The sequence below is a fragment of the Rousettus aegyptiacus genome, unplaced genomic scaffold, assembly GCF_014176215.1.
Source record: "Rousettus aegyptiacus isolate mRouAeg1 unplaced genomic scaffold, mRouAeg1.p scaffold_m13_p_3, whole genome shotgun sequence".
Lineage (NCBI taxonomy): Eukaryota > Metazoa > Chordata > Mammalia > Chiroptera > Pteropodidae > Rousettus > Rousettus aegyptiacus.
Genome location: NW_023416306.1, coordinates 139,541,526 through 139,567,229, shown reverse-complemented (window position 1 = coordinate 139,567,229; position 25,704 = coordinate 139,541,526). Strand labels below are relative to the sequence as shown.

The 25,704-nt window shown below is 36.8% G+C and overlaps 1 protein-coding gene across 13 annotated transcripts in view; it reads right to left on the bottom strand.

Moving 5' to 3' along the window:
• FBXO34 (F-box protein 34) overlaps positions 1–25,704 on the bottom strand; it is a 71,596-nt gene that overhangs the window by 5,022 nt on the left and 40,870 nt on the right. Inside the window, exon 1 of one of the 13 annotated variants that reach the window (XM_016144883.2) lies at positions 14,535–15,320. The exons of 11 other annotated variants lie outside the window; for them this stretch is intronic. The gene's annotated coding sequence lies outside the window, so the exon portion shown is untranslated. One more of the 13 variants, XM_016144886.2, reaches the window with a different exon arrangement.

The following is a 25,704-nucleotide window of genomic DNA, read 5'->3' as shown; positions in this document are numbered from 1 at the left end:
TAGGTGCTAAAGTGATAGAGACATTAAGAAAAACTAGTGTGATTTCAGAAGGCTTTTGTTTGCATTTATTACCCTGTAAAGTCAGTTCAAAAGACACATTACTAATAGATAAGGTGTTAGCATGATTAAACAGGATCTGATCAGGGAAGAGAAGTGAGAGAAGTTAAGGTACAACAGGGAAGGAGAAAGCTAATAAGGTCATTTGATGCAATCAGGGTGACTACTTGGAGGGTGGGGGGACAATTCTGTGGGTACCCTGAAGGAGGCAGAACATTTAGGCTCACTTCCCAACAGGTGAAGGCTGCCTAGGATGTTAATCTCTCCCCTTCCTTTGCCAGCCTTGAAGGTCCTGAGGCAGAAAATAGAAATGTGCTGGCAAGACTGAGAGTAAGAAATGGCCAAAATATGGGTGCTGGACCACATGGATGAGCAGGACACAAAAATCCATAAAATAAGAACTTTATCTCTCTAAGAGATTACAACAGATGGTGGCGCTTTCCCCTCCCCCCGCCCCCAACTCCCTCAGACACTGCAGAAAGCTCCAGCCAGGTTTCCATGGTCGCCAAACGCTTCATCGCAATTGTATTTTTAAAATTCATCATAATAAAGTCCTGCTCTCTTGCAATTAAATGCAGGGTTATGGCACCTACTTACACATGCGTGTTCCTCAGATGATCAGAAATGTCCTTGTAAAAATTTAAGATCCCTGAGCCCAATGAATCAGGGTTTCTGGGATTGGGTCAGAATCTGTTTTTAACTTTAGATTGAATTTGGAAGGAACTTTAAAGGTCATATGTCAGATCTGATATAAGCATGTCAGCGCATTCTGGACTTGGGCTGGGCTGAGGTAGCTGAGCTACCTCAACAGAGGTGAGGTGAGGTGGGATGGCCCAACAAAAAGCCAGGCCGACTGTCCATACTGAAGCATTCATTCTAACAGCTGGGTAAAGACAGCCCATTTCTTGTTATTCTCTGTACAGCAGGAAAAAGTTAATGGCCGCTTTATTGCCAAATGTCCTGTTCAACTCCAGTTCCTCAGTTTCTTTGATACTGCTTCCCCAGTTCTCAGCTCCTCTTCCCTAGCCCTTAAACATCAGTGTTCCTCAGAGTTCTTTGTTTTTCTAGAGCATCATTACTCTTAAGCCATATATTGCAGTGATCTCTTGTGGTTTTAACATCCACATACTGATGATTTTCCAGTGGTATACTCTCCCAATCTTCATATTCTATTGCCTGCCTAGTAGACATACTCACCTGAATGTCAAAAAGAATCTCAAAAATCAAAACAACTAGTTAATGATAACGTCAAGTACCTAGTCAACCAAGCCAGAAAGATGAGTCACTTAAGTTCCTTCTCCCTGACCCTCACACACTCAATCAAGTCACTAATATGCTCCGTCTTTTTTATCCCTAGCACGCCTGCCCTAGTTTAAGCAGCCATCTTATCTGGGCCTCACTGCTGTTAGCTACAGGAAAGCCTACCCTCTTTATCAGTGCAAGGCCAGGTGGTGGAGCCCGCCCCAGTCAGCCTATCAGCTTCACTCCTGCTTTGCCTTACTACTACATACTTTGGAGCTTGTTCACAGAACCATTACCAGAGGGCCAGGCAGATGAAGGCCAATCATATACTTAAGATACAAACTTTAAGAACCATAAAACTAACATGACAACTTCAAAATTTTTTCATGTTTACTGCCATTTCTTTCTATCCGTTTAGTATCAAAAATTGACTTAACACTCTGGGCTAGGTATTACTGGAATAATTATAAATAAGACATAACTGCTGCCTTTAAGGAGACAGAAACATATATAAAAATTACCAGAGAATGAGATGCGTATTATAAGGATAGTACAGGGTGCTGAAGAGCTGAGGGGACTGGCAGAGGGGTACAGGGAAGGAAGGAGTGTATGAAGGGAGGCGAGGGGACCGCTAGCACCAAGCTCAGTCTTGGAGATGCAGAAAAGAGGTCAGAGAAGCCCTGATTTTCTAAGCTAAGCCCTGAAGGAAGATATATGAAGTCCTGTAAGATTCAAAAGTAGATGATGCTTTTGGGAAACTGAGGTAGGTGAGAAATAATCAAGAGTCCGACCTAAGGCACCATGACTGGAAAGTGACAAGTAAATGGATTAGTAAGAAAGAAGAGGCAGGATTTTAGCTACTAATCATAAATGGAGGTTAAGGGAAAGGAAGGAGTCAAGGACGGGTCCTCATCGGAAGGCTTCAGGACTGGCCCGTGAGCCCTTGGGCCTTCTGAGCCGCTCTCCTGCTGCTCAGGCCCGCCTCCCCGTCTGGAAGTGTACTGTTGCCTTACTTTCCCTTCTAATGAAGCTATTCCTTTCTGGTCTATTTCAGTGTCTTGCTCAAAAAGGAAAAAGAAAGAAAAAAATTAAGGTTTCAGTACCTTTCAGTGAGATGGTGACAAAGCAGCTGTGCAGATTTGGAGCAGGGGAAGCCGAGGTAAGTTCAGTTTTAAGGAAGGCTGGCTGACTGCAAGATAGAGCAAGACAGTAGGCAGACTAACACAGGTCTGGCCAAGAGAACAGGAGGAAAGGGAGAGGAAAGTTGTCGAAGGAACATTTCAATAAGAAAGTTTTCCAAATAGAGATTACGGATGTCTTTTTTCAAAAATTTCAGAAAAAAAAAGTTACATAAGAGGAAGGAACAGTCACTTTTAGACCCCACAGCAAGGTCAAATAAAGAACTGTTTCCAGTTACACACGGAGTCCCTGGTGACTCCGCTGGGTGATCGGGGCAGAGCCAGAGCTCATGGTGCAGGAGTGACTGGAAGGTGAGAAACTGAGCCTCAGCAACTCTTTCACGGAACCTGGCTGTAAAGTCTTTGTATGCACCTGTCACCTTAAATCCTTTCCAGGAATAAGGCGAGATATAACAATGAATCAATTAAAACTTAACTTTCCTCTAGTAGAGGCCAAAATTCTGCTTTTAAATAATTCAGTTATTCCTTTTAGACTGTAACTTCTGATTTCAACTCAAAAAAGCTGGAAAAAACTCTCACTTAAACATAGTGTACAATCCTAAAATGAAGCCATGGAAGAGAATTTAACTTTGCTTAGGGAACGAAGTGCTTGGATAAATGCCAAAGTCTAAAGAGTCATACTACTACCTGTTGTTGTCTGTGGAGGGATAAACTTGATCAATGAGCAATCGAAATGGCAATATGGGGCTAGAATGGGGAAACACAGGGTTTCTCTTGGTGCTGATAGGCTTAGTGCTAATAGAAACCTAACATGAAAGGCAGATAGATGCCTGCTTTCCCACTTGTCACTCCTAGTCTAAGGTACTAAACTTCAAAACAGGTTAGAAGAAAATTAGTGATTAAAAAAACAAAACAGGTTGGACAATAAGGCATTTTCTGTTTCTTTCTGCTTCATTAAAGGCACAGGAATGCTTCCAAAAAGGAGTCATCATTTATTAACATAATAAGAGTTACTCTTTATTTACATAAAGTCAGAGGAATAAAAATAGAATAGTCCCTGAAAGATACCTTTAGAGGGGAAAAAAAGTACACAGTAAATAAGTTCACTGTTTCTTTAAAAATGTAAAAGCTTCCAGAAAACATCTTATGACTGTCTTTTTCACTGGACCACTATAGAAGTGATTAGCAACACTAGCAAGCTACTGCATGTATATGTAATAAAATCCTTATTTTTGCAAATGAAGTAACAGAGCTAAAATGACTTTTGAAGCCCCACAGCTAGAAGTGGTAGAATTAAGATCAGAATCCGGTAAGTGTCTCCTAGATCTATACTATCCTTGCTATCAAAAAAAAACAAAAACAAAAAAAAAACAAAAAAAAACATATAAAATCCTAAGTTCGATTATGACACAAATAAATTTAAATAATTCTGAAAGCCTCTATTCAAAGAGCTTTCATCTTACAAATTGAATCAATTTTTCCTAAGTGCCACATATAACTTCAATACAAAACTGTGATGAATCATAGCAGACATATCATATTACATAGGAAGCCATGCTAATATAAAAGTAGGTAAAAACTGCTTCCGTGGCTATTAAAGTGGAAAAAGTACCCAAACCAGGAGTGTGTGGACACAGCAGAGGCATTAGAAAAGACATCCCTCCTTAAGCCTTAACATGGACAGGATGCATCTAACTCCCACAGAGCGCCTTAGCAAAACGCCTTAACGAAACAACAGAACAAACTAAATCAGAAAAGATGGTATTTCTCAAACTAAGCTCCCAAATATTGGGAAATGGCTTTTTTTCAGGGAGGGAGTTGTTGACTTTTTTTTTTTTTTTTTAAAGGAATATTCTTTAAGGTTATTTCATGGAAACTTTGAAGTTTACCTCAGGAGGGTTGGATGGTTAGTAGTGCACGTTTTAATGGAAAAATCCTTTACTGTCTGTTAATAGATAGTGAGTATTAAACACAGAAAATAGTCTTTGGAAACATGCATGCATGGTTTTCAAGAACTCACTGCTCACAGCTTTTTCATCATTCTTAGAATTCACAATGGTATTTAAGTATAGCACACACCTACTTTATGGTTATCTGTAATACAGATTCGATATCATTATTAAAGACCAAACAAAGCTAACTTCCAGAAAATAAAGGTTATGATAAGCTTGATGGGGCAACAAAATATATAAAATATCCTGTATTCCCAGGATATACAAACTGGGAATGGTAACCATTACTTTACTCTTCCACTATGATCACAACAGACGAGACACCTACCACAGTTAAACAGTATTGCAAAATACTGAATTACTGACGTTATGCTAATTTACATGGGTCCCCTTCTCCCCCTTTTCTTGGAGTAGGGAGGAAAGGGGAGGGCCTGGAAGAGGAAGAGCACTTGTTCAGCCTATTTTGAATTATTAAATAACAGATGGGGATAGACACAAGTTGAAGTATTTAATTTTGTTAAAATAACCATGTTTGTTATCTAAGGTAATCCAGTGAACAGTAGTTCACAGATCTGTCCTATTGCTCCTGTGACGTAAAACAAACACAAAACTCTGGCATATCACAATTTATCGCTACCTAAGCTGAAGAGACATCTCCAGTTTGGTAGCCCCAGCTAGATTAAACATCAAAATCTAAATGAAACCCAATAAAGTATAGTTCCATGAAAACTGTTAATATAGTTGAGACATATACTGAGTATTACCAAGTAAATTCTGCCTAAACAGATTTTGAGATATTCAGCATTCCTGTTAAAAATGCTTATTTTTCCTATCCTGTTTCTTACAGAAAAAAAAAGGAAAAGAAAACCTCTACCCTTTCATATAGTGAAATGTTACTTTCTTGAATTAGCTGATGCTTTTCTCCTACTTTGAAACCAATCATTTTTCCACATATATTTTATATAAATTTATATATTGTTAAGGCAATAGAAATTTTTGACATCACTCGCACGTGCATTACTTTCAAAGAACTCATCAGAGCTTTAACTTATGCTCTGATAAATTAAAAGATGTAACTTACAATGTAAGTAACTCGGGCATAGGGATGTCACCTCTCCTAGGAAATAAATGGTAAAGATTCCAATACTATCCATGAACGCAGTTCAAAAATTCATTAGGTGCCAGATGAAGTATGATGTGAAAAATAAGAGAACAGCTACGAATTCTAGAGTGTAAATGCAGCACCACACTGTGCTTGTCTACCAGCATGCACACACACCCCCTGGGTTCGGTGCCTCAATCTTGAGCCACGTACCTAAAAGCCAGCTGGGCACAGGCTGCCACATTAGCACCCTTACAGATAACTGAATTTTAAAATGGCTTATCTCTAAGGGAAAAAAAAGGTAAAAATCAAAATTCAGGGTAACAAATATTAAGGCACGAGGGAGAACAGTTTGCCTGCAGTATCAATGCAGACAAAAGAGCTATCAAGACTTTTGTCAGCAATCCTGGGTAGGGGTGGAAGGAAATGAAGTGATTACTTCAGAAATAAGACTCAGGATGCTTACCTGAGAAATACAGCCTAAGCCACAGTCCTGATTGGGCCCAGCTGTTCAGTAAGTACTGTCTTTTCTACCACGTTCCTCTCAAATCTGTTGAACCAAGACTGCAGTGGCGGCCCATGCACTGGCTGGTACACTTTACGAACAACCATTTGTAAACAAATGAGGTTTATGGTGAACAGAAAACCTAAAAAGTTGCTGCTTTGGGGCCTATTTTTAGAGCTGACCAAAGCCAATTTAAATATCGGAGTTAAAAATTAGTATTTCCAAGGGGTAAATGTGAGAAATCTACAGTACAGTAAACTAATCATTAGGCACCGAGAAGCCTAAACTGTCAAGTTACTAGACAAAAAAATTACATACAGGGGTTTACGTACTTGTATTCTCTCTCATATAAAACTACTCCTTGAGTACACAGAAGGTCTGTTTTCATCTTTGTACCCCACAGCCATCTCACTCTGTAGAATTTGACTAAATCTGGAATTACTAAACTCAAATATGAAAAGTATGGTTATAAAGGTATAAAGAACTCTCCGTTCGGGGCAAACTTTTGGGCCTTTAGAATGAGATTTGTATAAATAGAGAATCTGAAAGGAAGTCATGGGGCTAAAACAGCCCTTTTAAGTCCTATTCCCTGGGAATTCCTGGATATATATATTTACTTAACATGACTGTAATCATCTTGTACATACAATGTTCTACTTTTTTACAAGCATTTTCCATGTTATTACAGACCCATCAACTGTAAACATGTTGCTGCCAGAATTTATTAAATCATTCTCTCCAAACCTGGACATTATAATGTTAACATCTTCATGAATACAATCTCTTATGCATTTAAGGGTTACATCCTTAGAAGTTTCCCAGAAGTGGAATTCCTGAGTCACAGTGTGAATATTTTTATGACTGAATATATCTTGCCCAACCACTCTCCAAAGGGGTAGCGCTAATTTATACTGCTACCACCAAGAAAATCATGCCCATTATGACAAAGGTTTTGTTGTTTAGAGAGAACTGTTTTTACACCTTGGGAAAGAAACCAATGTTAGACAGAGATAAAAGATACAAAAAGTGAAACTAGCTAGTTTTCACACTAGACTAATAATTGCTTTAACAGCTCTATAATCTTTACTATGTGCCAGGCACTGTTTTAAGCTCACTGTCCCCCCTAATACTTAAGAAGTGCATACTCTGTCTCCAATTGTAGATGAAGAAACCAAAGCAGAGGGAAACTAAGGAACTTGCCAAGATCACGCGGCGAGCACATCAAGGAGCCTGGACACACTTGCGGTCAGGAGCCAAAGGCCACACTCTTACCTACTACACCATGCAATAAGGAAGGGACAGATGAGAAACACATGGATGCGATGCTCCTTAGCAAGCTTATTCTCAATATCATAAATGAAGACTCAGCAGTCTAACTGTGAAGGAAAGAGAATCTGAGCTACAAGTTCAATTTTGGATGCCTTAAGTTTTACTTAAAATTAACCTAGTTGTTTATCAAATATTTAACATCTTGCTAAGTGTCAGGCATTGTGTCAGACCCTGTGGCTTCAGCATGAACAAAACTGATGGAATACCTGCCCTCTCGCAAACTTTAGAAACATACATTCGTCCCCGTTGGCCTTTCATTTGTTTCCAAATCTAAAAGTTTTCATTGTAGTGAATCAGTTACCTATAGAAGCGAACCGTTACATACATTCAAATTTTACTTTTGGCAGAGAAACTTCAAAAATTGAATATATAGGCATACCTAGTTTTATTGGACTTAGCTTTATTACGTTTCACAGATGTTGCTTTTTTCCGCAAATTGAGGGCAAGCCCCCCCCCCCCACCAGCAAAAAGATTACAGTTTGCTTTACTGTGATGGTCTGCTATATTGCAGTGGTCTGGAACCGAACCTGCAATGTTGGGTGTGTGTGGACAGTCTGAAAGACTTGGACTATGAAGCAGATATTAACAGCTTTTGAAGGATTGGAACCAACATTGTCTGACAAAGAACAACTTCATCTAACTAATGATAAAAATTTTTAAGTGGAAAAACAAGGAAAGAAAAAAGAGGGTCTGGAAAAAAAGAAAACTGACAGTTTGGAAGAGGCGCAAGGACAGAGGACATTATCACAGAAGGAGGACTTGACTGACTGCATAGAACACACAAGGAGCTTGTAACAGACCTCTTTATAAAACTTAGCTTCACTGAGTGAGAAATGCTAGAGAATAGAAGAGAATGACATTAAAATATAGCCACAAACAAGTGGGAAACTCTGAAATGATAAATCAATAAAGAATAAGATGAACAAAAATAGGAATTAATATTAATATATTTAGACTTTCTAGATCCCCCCATCTCTTTCAGGTACTAGACAGTGTGACATTGTGGCATTTCTCCAAAAATGCACTAGGGCAGAGAAAAAGTTAAATTACCTTGCTATACTTTTTATTGTCACTCAACTGCTACTTCATCATGAGTATGTAATCTGGCTAGGGCTGCCATACAAAATATCACAGACTGGACTGGCTTGAACAACAGAAAAGTTATTTCTCATAATTCTGGAGGCTAGAAGTCCAAGATGTAGGTGTCATTAAGTCTTTTTTTCTGAGGCCTTGCCTTTCTCCTTAGCTTGCAGATGGCTGGCTACCTTCTCACTTGGTCTTTCCTCTGTTCACACATGCCCCTTGTGTTTATCTTTTGTGTTCAAATTTCCTCTTTTTTTTTTAAGGGCATCAAGTTAGAAGAGATTAGAGCTCACCCTCCTCTCGAAAATTCAGTCACATTCCAAGGAACTGAAGGTTAGGGCTTTGACATGTGAAGGGGGAGGGACACATGATTCAGCCCTAACAATGGGGATATATAACAAGAACGCTCAGGTTAAAGTTTGATGTTTTAAGATCACATAAAAGAAAAATAAAGCTATTTTGATTTGATCTCTATATAACCCAAGTTGGCTCAAGAGAACACTTCAAATGATTCAAGAGCTCACTGCTCCAATAATAATAAACAGCTGGACAACCTTCTAACTTTCTGCAAAATATGTCTGGAAGGGTAAAAAAATTTATCATTCCTATTAAATAAAATCTCATTTGAAAGGAAGTGGGCCTCTCCTGACCTATCTATAAGGTCTGGCATTATCATTTCAGGAGGTTCACAAACTTCCCTGAAGTTCATCAGGATCCATGGACTCAGGTTAAAGAGCTGACTGACCTAATGGATCATTTATTGTTTAAATTAAAAACTTAGTATCTAAAAATGGAACACATACTTGAAAATGGGATTACTTTGAAAAATACAGGCTATGTGATAACCACGTTTACATTTAGTTACCTTCCAAAAGACTGGAAGTAGCTAATGGTCAACCAAATAATATCAGAATGAATTTTAATCCTACCAGGCAACATGAAAGATGGGGAGAAAATAAATATTATTTCAGAAAATCTAAACTAAGAAAACCTACTGCAATTCAGCACAAAATCTTAGACTAAAAAGAGAAAATAGCAATAGGCAGAAATACTAGCAGGTTTCTTGTTTACTGAAAAGATCCATTATTTTCTACATACCAAACTAAAAGCCAACAAAAATAAAGTCATGTTGTTAAATTTTAAAACCTGGCTAGTATTCTACTCTCTCTACTCAAAGGTAGTCTCTGACTTTCCTCAAAAAGCAGCTCTGGATAACTGGGCAACAGAGAAACTTATGTGGAATTCCACCAGTTCACCTAGGGAATTCTGTGGATAATTTCACTAAGATGTAAGCTCCCCAAAACAGGGACCCTTGTCTACCTGGTTTACCACTGTTGCCCTAGAGCCTCACTCAAAAAATGTTTGTTGAATCTGAATGAATGACGTATTCTAGATGAAATAGCCTGAATCTGGAAGACAGGGTAAGAATGTAACAATCTCTACTGTACAAGGACCTCAATTGGGTCACTCTAGCCTTGTGTTGGATCCAACAAGCTATTAGCAGCAAGATGAAGCCTCGAAAAACAAAACTGCTATTCATTAAAGAGATTTATTATATCATTATTTTCTAGAGTTACCTAAATAACTTGCTGAAGAGCCATCTGGCAAACTGCTGAAAAACTTAAAATTTTATTTCCTGATCTATCACTTTAATTTTCCTTCTATGTCCATTTACACGATTAAAAGTCCAAGTTCATCTGGAAAGCAGACTCAAAATCCCCCAAAGAAAAGTGAAAATCAGGTTTATTCCATTGCAGATGTATCTGAAGATTAAATTCAACCATATTTAATTAGCTCTGAATAAGACAGAAGTCTGCTCACCTCAAGAGCACTGAGCTGGAACAAGATCTGAAGAGAGCACAGGAGAAAGGCAGCAAGGATGTACGAGGGGAAAGAAGTTAATTACCTGGTCACTTTAAGATTTATTCAAGAAAATCTCCCCTATTAACTCTACCGCAGACACTTATTGAGCTTCACTGAGCTGATCAAACCCTAGGCTTTAGAACACTTTCTAGCGCACCTGCTTCAGCTGCCTGCTCTAAATGAAATACCACTGAGGTGACTTGGCATCTTTGGTCCTCAAAGATACCAAGTGGAAGCCAGACCCCTATGGATAATACCCAAATGTAAAATGCAAAATTTATTAAATGGGACTTACTGTAAACTAGGAAACTGAACAAAATCAGATTATCTTCCAAGCCTCCCCTTCTACAATTTTACCAAAAAAAAAAAAAAAAAAGGCAGTTTAAAAACCAAGGTCTTCACTAAGTAACACCAAAGCTAACTGACTGTACTAAGGAGACATATTTTAGACATTATTGCTCCCCATTCCAAATCAAGCCTAGAACTGATTTTTTGAAAATTAAGCATTTAAGCTCATTTACAAAATAACTTCAAAAAAAAAAAAAACCCCTATGGGAGGTGAACACACAGTATAAATATATATATGCCTTACTGTTAAAGTGTACAGCTGAAACTTATTGGATTTAGTTAACCAATATCACATAAAAATTAATTATTTTTTAAAAAAAGTACATAAGCAGGTTAAGACTTTAAAAAAGAAATTTATAATATTAAACAAGTAGGAAAGCTACATACTAATTACAATGCATATTTTGTCCCTAATCATTATTTCTAGCTAAGTAATAGCCATCAGTAAGCCCTTGAAGACAACTTTCTAACTAGATGAAATATATGACTAAAGTCATTCTGCAGTTATCTGCTATCCAATATAGCATATTACACATCTTAACACCAAACCATGTACTATACTTTAATCACTGCTACAAAGTCATAGAGAAAAAATACTAATTCAAAATAAAATACTATCCTTAAAAAGTTATTAAACGACCTAATTTCCTGATAGGTTTTTATTCAAAATAAATGAAAAGAATGAAAGAAATAGGTATTACCATTTTTCAACTGTTAGTGAATTAATAGATCTCGGTATTGGTCATCAGTAGCTGCTAACACCACAAAACTGAAATAACCAGATATTACATTCTCCTGGTGGGGAAAAACTGCACTTAACAAACAAACAAAAAAATCAATCCTAATTTTGTCAATCCAGCTACCCAGTTACAAGAAACACAACAGAGAGATGAACACCTAAGAGAAAAAAATGGCAAAATCTAGATGGGGAGAAACTATAGAACAAAATATGGCTGGTTTCTTACAGCAAATTCAGAGGCTGGGGAGGGAGGGAGAGAGAGGAGCCTATACATATTGTAAAAATATCTGTGTGTGTGTGTGTGTGTGTGTGTGTGTGTGTGTGTGTATTTTTTAGTCCTCGTCTCTTATATATGCATCCTAAAATCTTTTAAATTACACGATGTCTGAGATTTCCTTCAAAACAATATGGTAAAGAAGAAACGGCCATGAAACTTGTAATGGCTAAGTGGGGGTTTATCACTCTACCACTTCTGTATTTTTGTGTATAACTAAATTTTCCCATAATTACTAGTTTTTTAAAAAGAGAAATATAAATAAATGGAAACATCTGGAAAACGCTGGATGAATAAGCCTAGAAATGTCCATTATGCACACACACAGTGTGGAGCTGCATACCATCTGATCTGGAGTGAGGAAACGGAATTCAGTGGTTCCCTAGGCAGGGCAACTCTGTAGGGCTCATGGTTAAATTCCTCCCCACTAAGCCACAGGCTGTCTGATGCATCACTCCTTCCTGGTTCAGATACCGGGCACCAACTAATGTAAGAGTCTTGCCCTATTCCACACCCATTACTGAAAACTGGACAGGAAATAAATCAGAAAGCAACAAGAAAGATAAAAATAAATGAAAAGGAGACAAACATACAGGCAGTCAAATAAAAAAGAATCTATTTCTTAATTAAATACATGGCTTTCAATCTCTCATGAAAAACATGGCTTTCAATTCTTCATATTGTAACATAAATAAAGCAGTGCAATAAATACTTGAATCTGCCTTGTACGTGTGCACTTAATTTTCACAACTTTAAAGATAACTATAAACTAAATAAATACATAGAAAATTTTGCTAAAGATATTTCAATGTAAATCCTTTTATAAAAAGTCACCCCCCACACACACACATTCGCCCTTGAGGAATAATATTATTAATAATAATGTAGCCATTGATGTTTACTGAGCACTTAAACTGTACGCCAAAGAGCTTCATTATGTATGCTATCCATATGTACTCTAATTAATTTCACCTTCAGGACAATTCCATGAGATACAATTATTATTATTATTCCCATTTCGCAAATGTGGAAAGTGACCAATTAAAGTATAATGAATATTTTAATAATGTTATAAATTTTAATTAATATAATTTCATAATATAAATCGTAAATACATTTACTGAGTATATTTATATAACAAATATTTACTGAATATATTATATATGTAAACATGAATATATATTTAATGACATAATTTAATAAATGAATAATATTTTAATTTAAGGATTGGGTGTACAGTGGCAGTTCATCTTAGGAAAGCAAGTGCTGGATCATTTTTTAAATGTTCTTTACAGTATTTTAAATAAAGCCCTGCTTGTATGTGTATACACATTTATGTAACCATTAATTGTCAGAGAAGTCAAATGATTTGCCTAAAAGTCACAAAATCAGCTGTACAGAGGTTCCTAATTACAAGTACAGAATATTTATAATTGTATTTTCTAAAACCTCAAATCCCAGTGGTTCCCCGTTCTTTTAAAAGATAAAGTTGCAAACCAAAGTCACTTCAAGTTCATTTTAGTGGAAATGTTTCTCTTTGCCCAGGAAATGATCAAAGACCCAAAGATAACAACACGCACAGATCCAAGCTGAACAAAAAGCATTACATACTATCGGCTCCTGAAGGGCAGAGTCCCTGTCTGATATTTTACAGATTCTTCCACAAGATCAGACATAGAACACTTTAGAAAAGTAAATGCCAGAAACTATTCTACAACAGCATCCTAGTCTCCTACATCTTCATCAACCTGGCCTCCAAATAAAGAGGGGGAAATGCTAAGGGGCTCCTTTGCATGAAAAACACCTGGCCTTCGCTGTCACACAGTCTCTAATGGATCTACCCAATGTGCTGGGTGAGAAACCCAGCTTGACAGGCAACCTACCCCCCCCCACCACCACACACACACAGACCACTGCATAAGCTCAGTTCCCCCAAATTCCACCCTACCTCCCACAAGGAAAAGTCTGTTCTACTACTTGAATTCCTCATTTCTCAAAAAAGCCTCAAAAATCAACACCAGCCCAGTCATCAAAGCTGCTAACTTAGCACAGTTGTTCTCAACCTTTTTTGGACCCTAGACTCTTTCCACAATCTGAGAAATGGGCTGAGCCCCAAGAAAAATGCCAGAGTACACATGTAAACAACTTTGCACGGAACTTGAGGGAAACTTCTGGGAGTCTTATTATGAGCTGCCTTAGTTCCTCCTCCTATTTTTCTCTTTACCTTCACGGTGGCCATGTGACCTTTCTTCTCTACCTTTAAAGCATCTTTAAGATTCCTTACCCACCTGAACTACTGAAACTGCTCCCCCAACTGGCCCCCCTCCCCCCGCCCAGGTCTCATTCACTGCCCCATCCCCACCCATCAATATTGCAGAACAGATACTACATGCCTCTTCTGAATTCCCAGAACTGTGCCTCTCTTTGAACATTTACCATGGTCTATCTTGTCCTCATCGGTTCTACTATACTGTAAATTCCTGAAAGGGATGAGTAATCTTACCCTTTCTGTATCTCTCACAGAGCATACGGCACAATGCCTTGTCCACGGCAAGCGTTCGTTAGAGTGAAATCAATGTCAAACCTAAGAACTTAAAAGAAACCAGCTGATCAGCAAGGAGCAAGGACCTTCTATGTGGAACTGATGAGTGTCTGACTAATCAATACTTGGACAGCCCAGGAAGCTGATGCACTTAAGCAACTGCACCCACCGACTCCTGATCTTGTACTCTGCTCTAGCAGAGACAGGAGGTGGAAGAAGGGAAGTCACAGGACACACTCTAGGTCATGGTCACCTTTAATCTTGGTTACTTTTCTGTAAAGCAAAAAGTAGTCTGACAGCACTATAGTTACCTAAATCACTCCTATGCAATATCAGATTTAAAAGAAAATTCTACTCACCAGCCATGTGCAAACAAACACTTCCACAATAAAGTTACTTAGCTGAATACTGCCAGTTTAACTAAAAACAATGTTCGCATTGGTTAATAACCTCCAGGACAGAACACTCTAGATATGCAGGCATACAGCTATGGGTTAGGCACCCTCCCCCTCATTTTCAAAGCCTCAAACCACATCCTTTAAATACTAAAATACACAGACAATAAGTCTCAACAAGAAACACTAAAGTCTCCCCATGATTCTTCACTATATTAAACACAGCTGTCTAGGGTCATGTTTACAAAGACCAAAAAAAAAAAAAAAAGACACTAACAAAATTTCTGATAAACAGACTCCTATACACCCAAAGTAGAAAAGAAGAGGACACTAAGAAGTTTAAAAATACATCCAACTTTAGGGCTATAAAAACATAAACTATGTCCTATTATCATGTTTTGGTTATTCTTACAAACCAAATTTTATTTATACATGTAAATATTTTGAAGTCACAGTGATTTATTAATTATTTCAACAGAAAATCCTAACTTCCCTTGTCCTAAATTAATTATAAAGTATGCAGAGTTCACACTCAGAACTCAGGTACTTCAATTATTAACAAACTAAACCACAAAGGAGAACCTGGTAACGAAGATCAAATTTCACTGTTGGGTTAACAGATAGCAAAACTACACATGCCAAACACGGTAAGAGTTAGAAATGATATAAAACTCTCTCACCCAAAATTTCTAGTAATAAGCCTATTTCTCTCTTTCCTATTGATAAACCTATAGAAAATAAGACTATTAGTACAAATAAAGTAACAGTTACCATAATGTACAACCTTCTGAAATTCTGTGACTCGTGGGTCCTACTCTTCCTTTCTGTCCTCAAAGCAGCATCCTACACCCTGGGCAAGGTGGCCTTGCAGCTAACAAACTGGAGAAAGAACACACACACATGCATCTTTCCCAACCACAACAGCACAGAGCCCTACAGGAATGTTTTGTATCTACAAAGTACTTTCACAAACATCTCATTAGCTCTCTTTCTGTTCCTAAGCTCATTTGCATCTTGGGACCTTTGTACCAACCGCTCCTTCTTTCTCCTCAGTCTCTGCATGCCTACCCCTCTGTGGTCCTCCTATCACCACAAACCTCATATCCCTCAATGTTTTTGTACCTGAGTCTATAACCACTGTGCTGAAAAGGAGATAAAAGCTGAGAAACCTAAACTTGTTCAAGATCACGGAAGTGATGTAGCCATTACTTCAAAGGTTAACTAACATTTTCTGACATGCTGAAAATTTAAAACAAACCACCTTTTAAGTCATAAAAGATTTAAATAAAGAGGGACACTAAGTTCTCCCTATGAAAACATTCTGTAAAATATTTTACTTCAAGAACTGACACTCAGTCCGATCTTGTATTAAACACTTCCCTCCCAGTTCCAGAAACAATTTAAGACAATCTGAGAAAGAACTTTTTATCTGAAAAGCCCTCTACAGTGATTAACAAAATAACTAAATATTACCCAGAGGCAAACCAGAAGCTAACTTATATTACCTGGGTTCTTATGGAGAGTTGATAGTGTTAGACCTAGGTCATAGGTAAGTAAAACCCTTTAAACCAGTCGATCCAGTGTTTTACATAACACCACACTCAAGGAGAGCAACATTTATCATAATTCTTATTTCTACTAGGAGCAGAATGCACAGGTAAGAATATATTAAACTCTCAAGGATAATGAAATTGGATGTTTTTCAGTTCCTAAATTTATGTGGAAAATAATTATTTAATACTCATAGATATGCTTTAATGTTCTTGAAATCCTGGTTTAACAAAGGCAAAATGAAAGCCAAATAATATGTTAACAAAGGTTTCAGCAGTAGTTCCAATGAATAGTATCTTTAAAACATGACAAACACAAAAGAATCTGCAGTTAATGTCGGCATTTATATTGTATGTATTACTTTAGTCTTTATTCAAACTAACATCAAAACAATATTGAAAAATTTTATGTACTATGTATTTATTACTTCTGTATAGTTGTAAAAGAGAAAGTAGCAACAGGGTTTACTAGTTTTGTTCATACATATTTAACTACATTATAATATAACATAAAAACTTTACAATTCTATCTATATTGACAGGCCTCAATAAATTTCTCCCTTTGGATGGGTTCATATATTGCTCAAATTTACAAAATACTGCTTCAGACCAGAAATTATTCAGTGGAGGAGAGGATGATAACAGCATAGGAAAAACTATTAATATATTTATGAAGTTTATTTCCCAGAAATTTGATTGAAACTACAAAGAAGGTACAGATTTCTAGGCCCGCCCACCTGCAACACTAGCATTGCACTCAAATTGCAATCTTGGGGCCTAAAAAGATCACTGGGGATTTTCACCAATCCTTAACCTTGGTGAATTTTCTTCCAATTCACATCACAAGTATAAAATAATTTCTAGTCTCTAATGTGAACATTCAAACAATCACTTCTTCTATTCAAATCTCACAGTTCGAGAGTTGTCAAATAAATCTTTCATTTACTCAATATTTATTGAGCATCTTATTATATGTAACAGGCACTCTTCTAGAAACTGGAGATTCATCAGTGGACAAAATATAAAAGTCCTCATCCTCCCTGAACTTACATTCTAGTTGGGAGATAGACTAATAAAGCACACAACACATAAAAGGTCTCTATGGAGAAAAAAGGAAGCAAAGAGTATATGTGTCATACACAAATGATATATCATTAAACAAAAAAAGTCCTAATAAATAAAACCATTTGGAAAGAATATGAGTGCTCATTTACATGACAAATCCAGAAATGAGATGAGAACATCAGGATAACGCACAGAAACAAAATGGCACTAAAAGCAAGGTCCTTCTGGAACTGAATCAGATCCTGGTGTGTACTCAAACCATTCCTGAAAATACTCTAAGTAGATCTGAAACAAATTTAGAAAGACATTGATGGAGATGCCAATAAAATTTAAAAGAGAGGTTGAGACAATACAGGGAAAGTAGGAACACCCAGAAATAAAGTTTTAAATTGGTAAATTCTTGAGGTCACTATTAGCAAAAAGTGTACAGTTATTTCCTACATCTTCAATACTATAACTAAATTTGGATAGAAAGAGAAAAGTGATGTCAAGTCTATCTGATACCACTCGGCTTGAAATTTCCCAAATGATTACAGGAAACACAAAAATTAAAACTACAGGTAAATGCCTTCCACAGGCTCTCATTTGGAAAGATGGGGAAGGGGAGGGAGAAACATCGGTAGTTAGAAGAACAAAAAACAGGCAAGTCAAACAGGGGGAAAAAAATTATACTGGATTGAAAACGCAAAACAAAGGCTAGCCATAAGGTAAAGAAAAACAGCTCTGAAATTAACATTTTTCCTAGCATGGAACTAAGAGCAGAGGAAATGGAAAGGCTCAAGAGGTTAAGAGGAAATCCCCTTACATACTAGGCACATTTTATCAGAAAAATCGAATAACTGTAAAATTTTCTTTTTGGTCTTAAAAAAGAACTTAATCCAAAAAAATGCCTTTTAAAAAAGTTTGGTTTCCTGAACAGGACCTCTCTTCTGTTGGAATTATAAATCTTGAGAATCATAAAGTGATCATGAGACCACCTAGCCACTTCATATATTAATGCAGAACCAGAAACCCATTTTTATCACTGCACTCAGTTAACGAGGCTCCCAAGGCTAGCTCATACTATAAAGCAGTGTGTCGATTTATAAAGTTATAATGGGGATTAAAATTCTAATTTCAGAAATCTGAACACCTGAATCTTCCACTCATTCATATTACCCCCTCTCCTGGTATCAAAATTATTAAACCAGGTTTGGTGTATCCAAGAAAAAAAAGCAAAGAAAAAAGTCATCTAAGGAAGAATTCAATCAGGCTATAATGAATCTTGAAATACAGTTTTTGATCCACAACTGATTACATCCTCCCTTAAAAACCAAAATACTCAATACAGGAAGATTCAGCCTCTCCCCTAATCCCCTCTCCTCAAAGCAGAAAATGGATTGAAATTTGTTTTTAAGCTCCTCCTAAAGGCCTAATCAACTTAAGTTTATTACAAACTTTGTTCAGCTGACATGATTAGATTTTAACTTCCTAAGTGTTCACACTCTTCTGAATCTTAATTTCCTTGACTGTTCTAAATCTCTCTAGTACTCATTTACTATTTTATGTTCCTTCTAAAGTTGTCTGATCTCATCCATTACTACCTGAATCTCCCTAATTTTCTGAGTTATCTTCTCAAATGCGAGTAGTATACTCGCTTTGAAGAAAACAGCCTACTTACCCATTCATTCTTGCAACAAATGTTTAGACCATAGAATTAATTTTAATCATTAGTAAGGTTTAAGAATGGAACAGAGAAAAAATAATCAAAATATGCATAAATTTTAGAAATAAACCATTTTTTGTAAAGACATTTTGTACACATCTCTATCAGAGCAAATTCTCTACTCTAGCTTCCAGGAACTAAGTATAATAAGTTCTGCCATATGGGACTGAGTGATATACTAGAGAATAATTTGAGTAAAATGTGAATTTTGTGTTTGCTTATGTATTATTTCTTCTCTGAAAAACAGGTATATATACAAAACTGTGCCCAGCTGATCTCAGCCACAGAGGAACATACAAAACAACAACATATGCTCATATCTCATACATCTTTTTAGAAATTTTTTAAAAACACAGGGCAAGCTGTTTTCTTGGAAATTTTTAAATATCCTGTAGCAACTCCTGTGAGTTCACTAGGATATCAAAGGGCTGCTCAAACAGTTTACAAAATGGCACCCTAAGTCCCCCACACCTCAGCCTAATGCTCAAAATATAATAACTTATGCTCTGTCAACTGGCCAGCCCAAATCTCTCTCTCAGACTCCAGGTTTGTATGCTGTGACAACGAATGAAGGAAACCTCATTTAAAATCCTCATTAAAATGGAGTGGGAAGTCCTGAAAGGGGCACTCTCATGCATTACCACTCAGGACACTTTGCAGACTCCAACAGGAAGCACACCCTTCCTGACATTTCTCCACAGGAAGATAGTTACTATACCAGCAGGAAGTAGGGAGATTTTCTACCTGCCTCGCAACAGACCCAGCCACTGAGAAACCGTAATGAATCGGCCAATGGAAAGCCACTATGCTTCAATTCCTGGTTTCCTCCAATGGACATTTTATTTACAGCTCCTCCTAACTCCCTCCTTTTTCTCTATAAAGCAGTATACTTCTCCTTTGTTATCTCCAGGACTTGCCTATGGTTTGTCATAGCCCAAGTGTCCCAAATTTCAATTCCTTTGCCATTCCCGAATAAACTCATTTTTGCTGGTAAAAGAACTGGCTATATTATTTTTAAGGTTGACAATACCGACAATTCAAAATCTCCACTTGCATTTCTAATAACACTCAAACACAACATGTCCAAAATCAAAACTCCGATTCCCTGTGTATATGCTCCACCACTGTCTCAAAATCTTCCTCATTTTAGTAAACAACAACCCTATTTTTCCAGTCGCTAAAGCCAAAAAAATCTTGAGTCATCCATGACCCCCTTTTTTCTCTCGCAAAGCACATCACCAAATCCCACTTGCTCTACCTTCAAAATATATTCAGAATCCAACTACCCTTTACCACCATCGCTGCTACTGCCTGCTCTAAAGCCACCACTGCTTCTCACCTGCATTAGTGTCTTACTAGTCTCTCAATGCCACTCTTGCTCCCCATATAGTCTACTTTCAAACTCAGCAGCCAGAATGATAAGGAAAAAGGTAAGTTCCATCATATAATTCTCTGTGACACACTCCTCACTGGTTTCCCTCTAAATGGCCCCCCGACTATTTCTGATTTCTACTTGTCTCCTGTGCTTACTCTGCTCCAGTGAGACTGATTTCCCTCTGTTCCTCCAACACACAAAGCACAATCTCATCTCACAGCTTTATACCTGCAGCTGTTTCTTTTTGCTTCCTCTCCCAGATATTTACCTGTGTCACTCTTTCCTCCACATTTCTGTTCAAATGTTATCTTCTACAAGAGGCACTCCCTCCTGACGTGTGTCCATGTTGGTGCATCTTCCTCCGCTAGAACAGAGCTCTAGGAGAAGCCTTAGTTTCATTTACCTCTGTGTCTACTGGAACCCAAACAGTATGTTTTAGACACTCAATATTTATTGAATAAAAATTATACCAGTTGTTTCAGGAGACCTCTAATATTCTAATTAATATCAAAATGTCCCCAGAGTTTGTATTATTGGGAGTTTTTCTATTTTACATCTCAAACTCCCATATTTTCCTGATAATAATTAAACTTATGCTTTTTGGGGGGTCATCATTCTATAAAGAAAATTATTTAGCTAATCCAAATGAATTACATTTTGATTTTCCTAACTCTTTAATTCTATTAATAAACAAAAAATTAGACAATCCTCTATATTTTATTAGCCAACTAAAAATTAAGTTTTATTTTTGACATCCTCCAAAAGTCAGGGTAGATGTTTCAGGCAGAAAAATCTCAAATTTTGATCTATTTCTCTCCCAATTAAGCCTCTTCCAAGATCTTATCTTTAAACACAACTGCTAAGGAAAATCTCTAAAATTTAGGTTTCAAACAACCTTTTCTCATAGCAAGATCTAAGACAAAGGACTGTAAAATGTAATCACAATGAATTCAAACTAAAGATTATCTGTGGTTCCCATTTCACAGATCTGGCCCAAATGTAAAAATCACTTTTTACCTTGTCCTCATTTAATTCTCTAGTCCCCTGACCTTCTCTACCAGTTGTCTTCAGGTGGATTTGGGGACTGAGGGGTGGGGGTGCAGGGGAAGGGGTTAATGAGCCTTAAAAGGAAACAACTTGATTATCCTCAGGCAGAAAGTAAAGAACATCTAGATTTGTTTTAGAGTCTTTGTAATGTCATGAAACCTCAACTCAGGGAATTTCACTTCCTCTACAAACTATCTCCTGTACCTTGCGCATGCTGGGGATGTTGAGACACACCTTGGGCAGGCCAGCTGTCTAATCTACAAAATGGTATTCAGATTGTCTTAGTTCCTTCTGAAAAGCAATGGACCAGCATTCTGACCCACTTGAAGCATGACTTGGCTCCTTGTTACTATGGTGATGAGCAACCTATGAAGAGAGATAATTTGCTACTTCACTGAAAATTCAAAGCATTCTATAGCTTTGTTTTTTATCAGGAATGAGGTAGGAGGAGCAGAACTAATTATGAAGTATATTTATAAACATGTAAAGGAGTGTGTTTCATGAATCTAACAGCAAGATTTTAAGTGGTTTAGCTTACAGGAAAAAATGAAGAGAATGAGGACTAAAGAAAATAAACATGTTGCACCACATTCTAACATGTACAGCTCTTACATCAGCACTGAACTTGGCACTACAGATTTTCCAGAACAGAGGTTCTCAGATTAATTTTCAAATTTTGTATATGGGTAACCAACAAACTGGATAGGGGGGAAAAATCCACTGAAATAATCAGGAATCAACTAAGGCCAATACACAAGTCCGATGCTCCTGAAACACTGTTTAAAGGAAAGATTCCATATCTCAAAAATTCTTAAAATAATATCCAATACCTACATATAATTTTTAAAATAGTCTTAGCAAACTAGAGATAGAGGAAAACTGTACCTTAATAAAAGGAATCTATCAGAAACTTACAGAAAATAGCAAAGCATACACAATAGCAAAATATTAAAAACATTCCCAAATTAGAGCTAGCAATAAAACAAAGATGTCAGCTATCATATTACAAAAAGATGAAAATATTCAAAGGGAAGAAACAAAAATCTGTTATTATTTGCAAACTACATGTTATTTGGGGCTTTCAAATTAAACAATTAAATTAAAAATTATTTGGTCTAATAGTAAAGTCAAAACTTATCAGATAAAAGATCAAAATTAAAGGTAACACAAAAAACATTAAACAGAGAATTACCACATGACCCAGCAATTCTACTCCTAGGTATATAGATCTGGAAATAGGTACTCAAACAAATATCTGTACATAAAAATTTATAGCAGCACTATTTTAAAAGCCAAAAGGTAAAAACAACCCAGATGTCCATCAGTGCACGAATGGATAAATTGTGGTATACACACACACACACACACACACACACACACATAATGGGTTATTATTTAGCCATAAAAAGGGAATATTGATACTTGCTACAAAATGAATTAACCTTGAAAACACCATGCTAAGTGAAAGAAACCCGACACAAAAGGTCACATATTACTATGATTCCATGGTAGGAACAGACAAACCTATAAAGACAGAAAGTGGATTAGTGGTTGTCTAGGGACAGGACAGAGACAGGGCAGGCAGAGAGAGAGAGAGAGTGACTGCTGATGGGTATAGAGTTTCTTTTTAGGAATGACAAAAACGTCCTAGAATTACAAGTGATGAGTGCACAACTTTGTGACTATACTGAACATCAATGAACTATACACTTTTAAAATGTGAATTTTATGATATATGATTTCGATCTAAATAAAAAAGTAAATGGGAGAGAATAGTCAATATGAATTGTGGTGGGAACGACATAATTCCCATAACATACATTAAAACTATAGTAATCAAAATAGTAAAGCAGCAGAGAAGAAACAGGTAGTTCAACCAAACAGCATCCTACATGATAAAGGCAGAGCAAGTGTGAAAAACAGGATGTTTGAATAAATTGAGAAACCTGAGTATCTGAAATGGTAAATGCCTACTTCATCATAAACAAAAACTTAAAAAGTGCCAGATTAAGTAAAACATAAAATCCAATACTGTCAAATATTGAAGAATGATTTATAAATCTTAGTGGGAGGTAACTCCCCTTCCTCAACAAAAGACACAAAATACTGATATATGTGACAAAACAAAATTTAAACCTGTTTGAAAAAAACACAACATAGAGTTAAAAACAAGCAATAAGCAAAAGATAGGGAGAATAATATCTGCAATATACACAAAGCATTAATTTCCATGATATTAAATAGTTCACCCAAAGCATTAGAGGGGGAGGGGGAAAAGAGGACAATACTATTGTGTAAAACTAAACTGAAGACTATACTGCAGTTTGAAAATACACAGAAAGATACACCATGCCCAGCAAATTGGATATTTGGGGAGGAGAGTTAGGAGCATATATTTTTTTGCATCTATTTTCAGTGCTGTTTGAATTTCTGACCACAGCATATATGGTTAATTGCATAAAATCAAAAACAATTTTAGAAGGAAAAAAGTCTGGGAGATAAAACTTTAAATTGCTGAGGGCTATCTGAAGGATTTTTAAAAGGGAAGTAGCATGGTTGGGTTAGTATTTTTGACAGATCCCTGGAGCATCTTTACAGAGAATGGATGTGAAAGGCACCAGTTGGGAAACAGATATTGATTCAATTCTCCAATAAACAAATGCTGAACACCTACAGGGGCCGAGCTAAACACTGGAACCAGTTAGAAATGTTGCAAGCTGTCTGTGCAAAAGTTCATGTATACCTACTTTTGGCAAGGGAAATAAGGGAGAGAAAGACACATCTTTTTTTTTTTTTTTTTTTTTTTTTTTAAGGGAAGGGGATAGGAGATAACATGTTAAAGCCGTTGCCACTTTAAGGCATCTGTGGATAACGACCTTCTGATATTACTTATATTACAAGAAGATTAGGTATTCCTGATAGGTATAACCCATTTTTTTGACAACACATTGAATAGAAAAAGCAAAAAGCCAGTATCGGCCTTGATCTTACACACTGATATTTTATTTTCAAGATTCTTTGACTTTGGAAAGTCCACGTCCTAAAAGTCTTTGGATGAGTAAACTTTAAAGCCACCTTGGTCATTTTCTGTGTCCATTTTTTAAATTCTTTGGTTTTTATCAAAAGATGAATAATAATAAGAGAACCCAGTATTAACAGTTAACTCAAAGGAAAAACATTTTAGTGAATCATATTAAAGATATTTTAAATTATGATTTAATCTGCACTGGTTTCTTTTTACAGTTCATACATTCCCATTTTATCACAGCCATCTGTTATTTCAATAGTAAGCCAGTTTTAACAAAAATTTTAATAAAGGCCATGACAGTACATAAAAAACTTTTTAACTTTCTCACCTAAAAACTTTTTTTTAGGTGTCCCCTAAGTGAAAGAAGGCAGCAAAAAGAAACCATTGATGAGTTTGGCAAAAAACTCACCCTAACATATAGTCTAGGGCATTTCAAAAATAGGAGAGGTATGGCGGCAGCTATTTAGATTATATCCCTACAATCTAGGGCTCAGAAAAAGAGCTCCTGAGAGGTTCTTAGACAAGCAGGCAATCACCATCACCTTGACAGTCAACTGCCAAAGCGAGCTTTCTTAAATCTACCACAACACTACCATAATTCCCCCTGCACCATGCCAGCAAGGCCCCTGATTTATAGGTTTCCTATTTCGAACACGTGATGTGGGCAATGCCAGGGCAAACGCAGGGCAGGTTCTGGGGAGAGATTACAGTAAGCATGATAGCCGAAGGATCTAGCTACCTCAAGACAGTCCCAGTTTTACAGTATTTTGTTTTCATGTGTGGTGATTTGATAGTTGTACGAAATTTTGTATGAATTTTATATAAATAAAGTTCGAAGCCCAGAAAAAAAATCTTTTCAGACTCTACAGAATGTTGCTCCTGAGCATATGATGATATGAAAATAACCTGGCCTAAGTCCCCCCCCCCCCAACACACACACCGACACACAGAGAGAGAGAGAGAGAGAGAGAGAGAGGCATTTCTTCCCAGTCAGGAAATCATCAAAAATTACAAAGGATTAAACAAACAAACAAACAAAGCCTTCTACTTAAAACAAGAAAGACTGTGTGAGAAGAGGCTAGAAAGAGGAGCAACAAGCAATAGCTGCCATAAGTCCTTTTTGTAGAAATATTTAAATTTAGCAATTGGATATTCCTGCACGCTGTTTCTTTAGAAATAATTACCATCGTCACAACTTTGAACAAGAATTTTCACCTGGTCATCTAATTTATTTCACATGTAGTATCGAACAGAACTTGATCAGATATCTATTCCTTTTAGCCACAGCTGTTACAGTCTTGAACTACAAATCTTTTAAAAAAATATATGTAAATATATGCATTCCTCAATAGAGGAATCCAAGA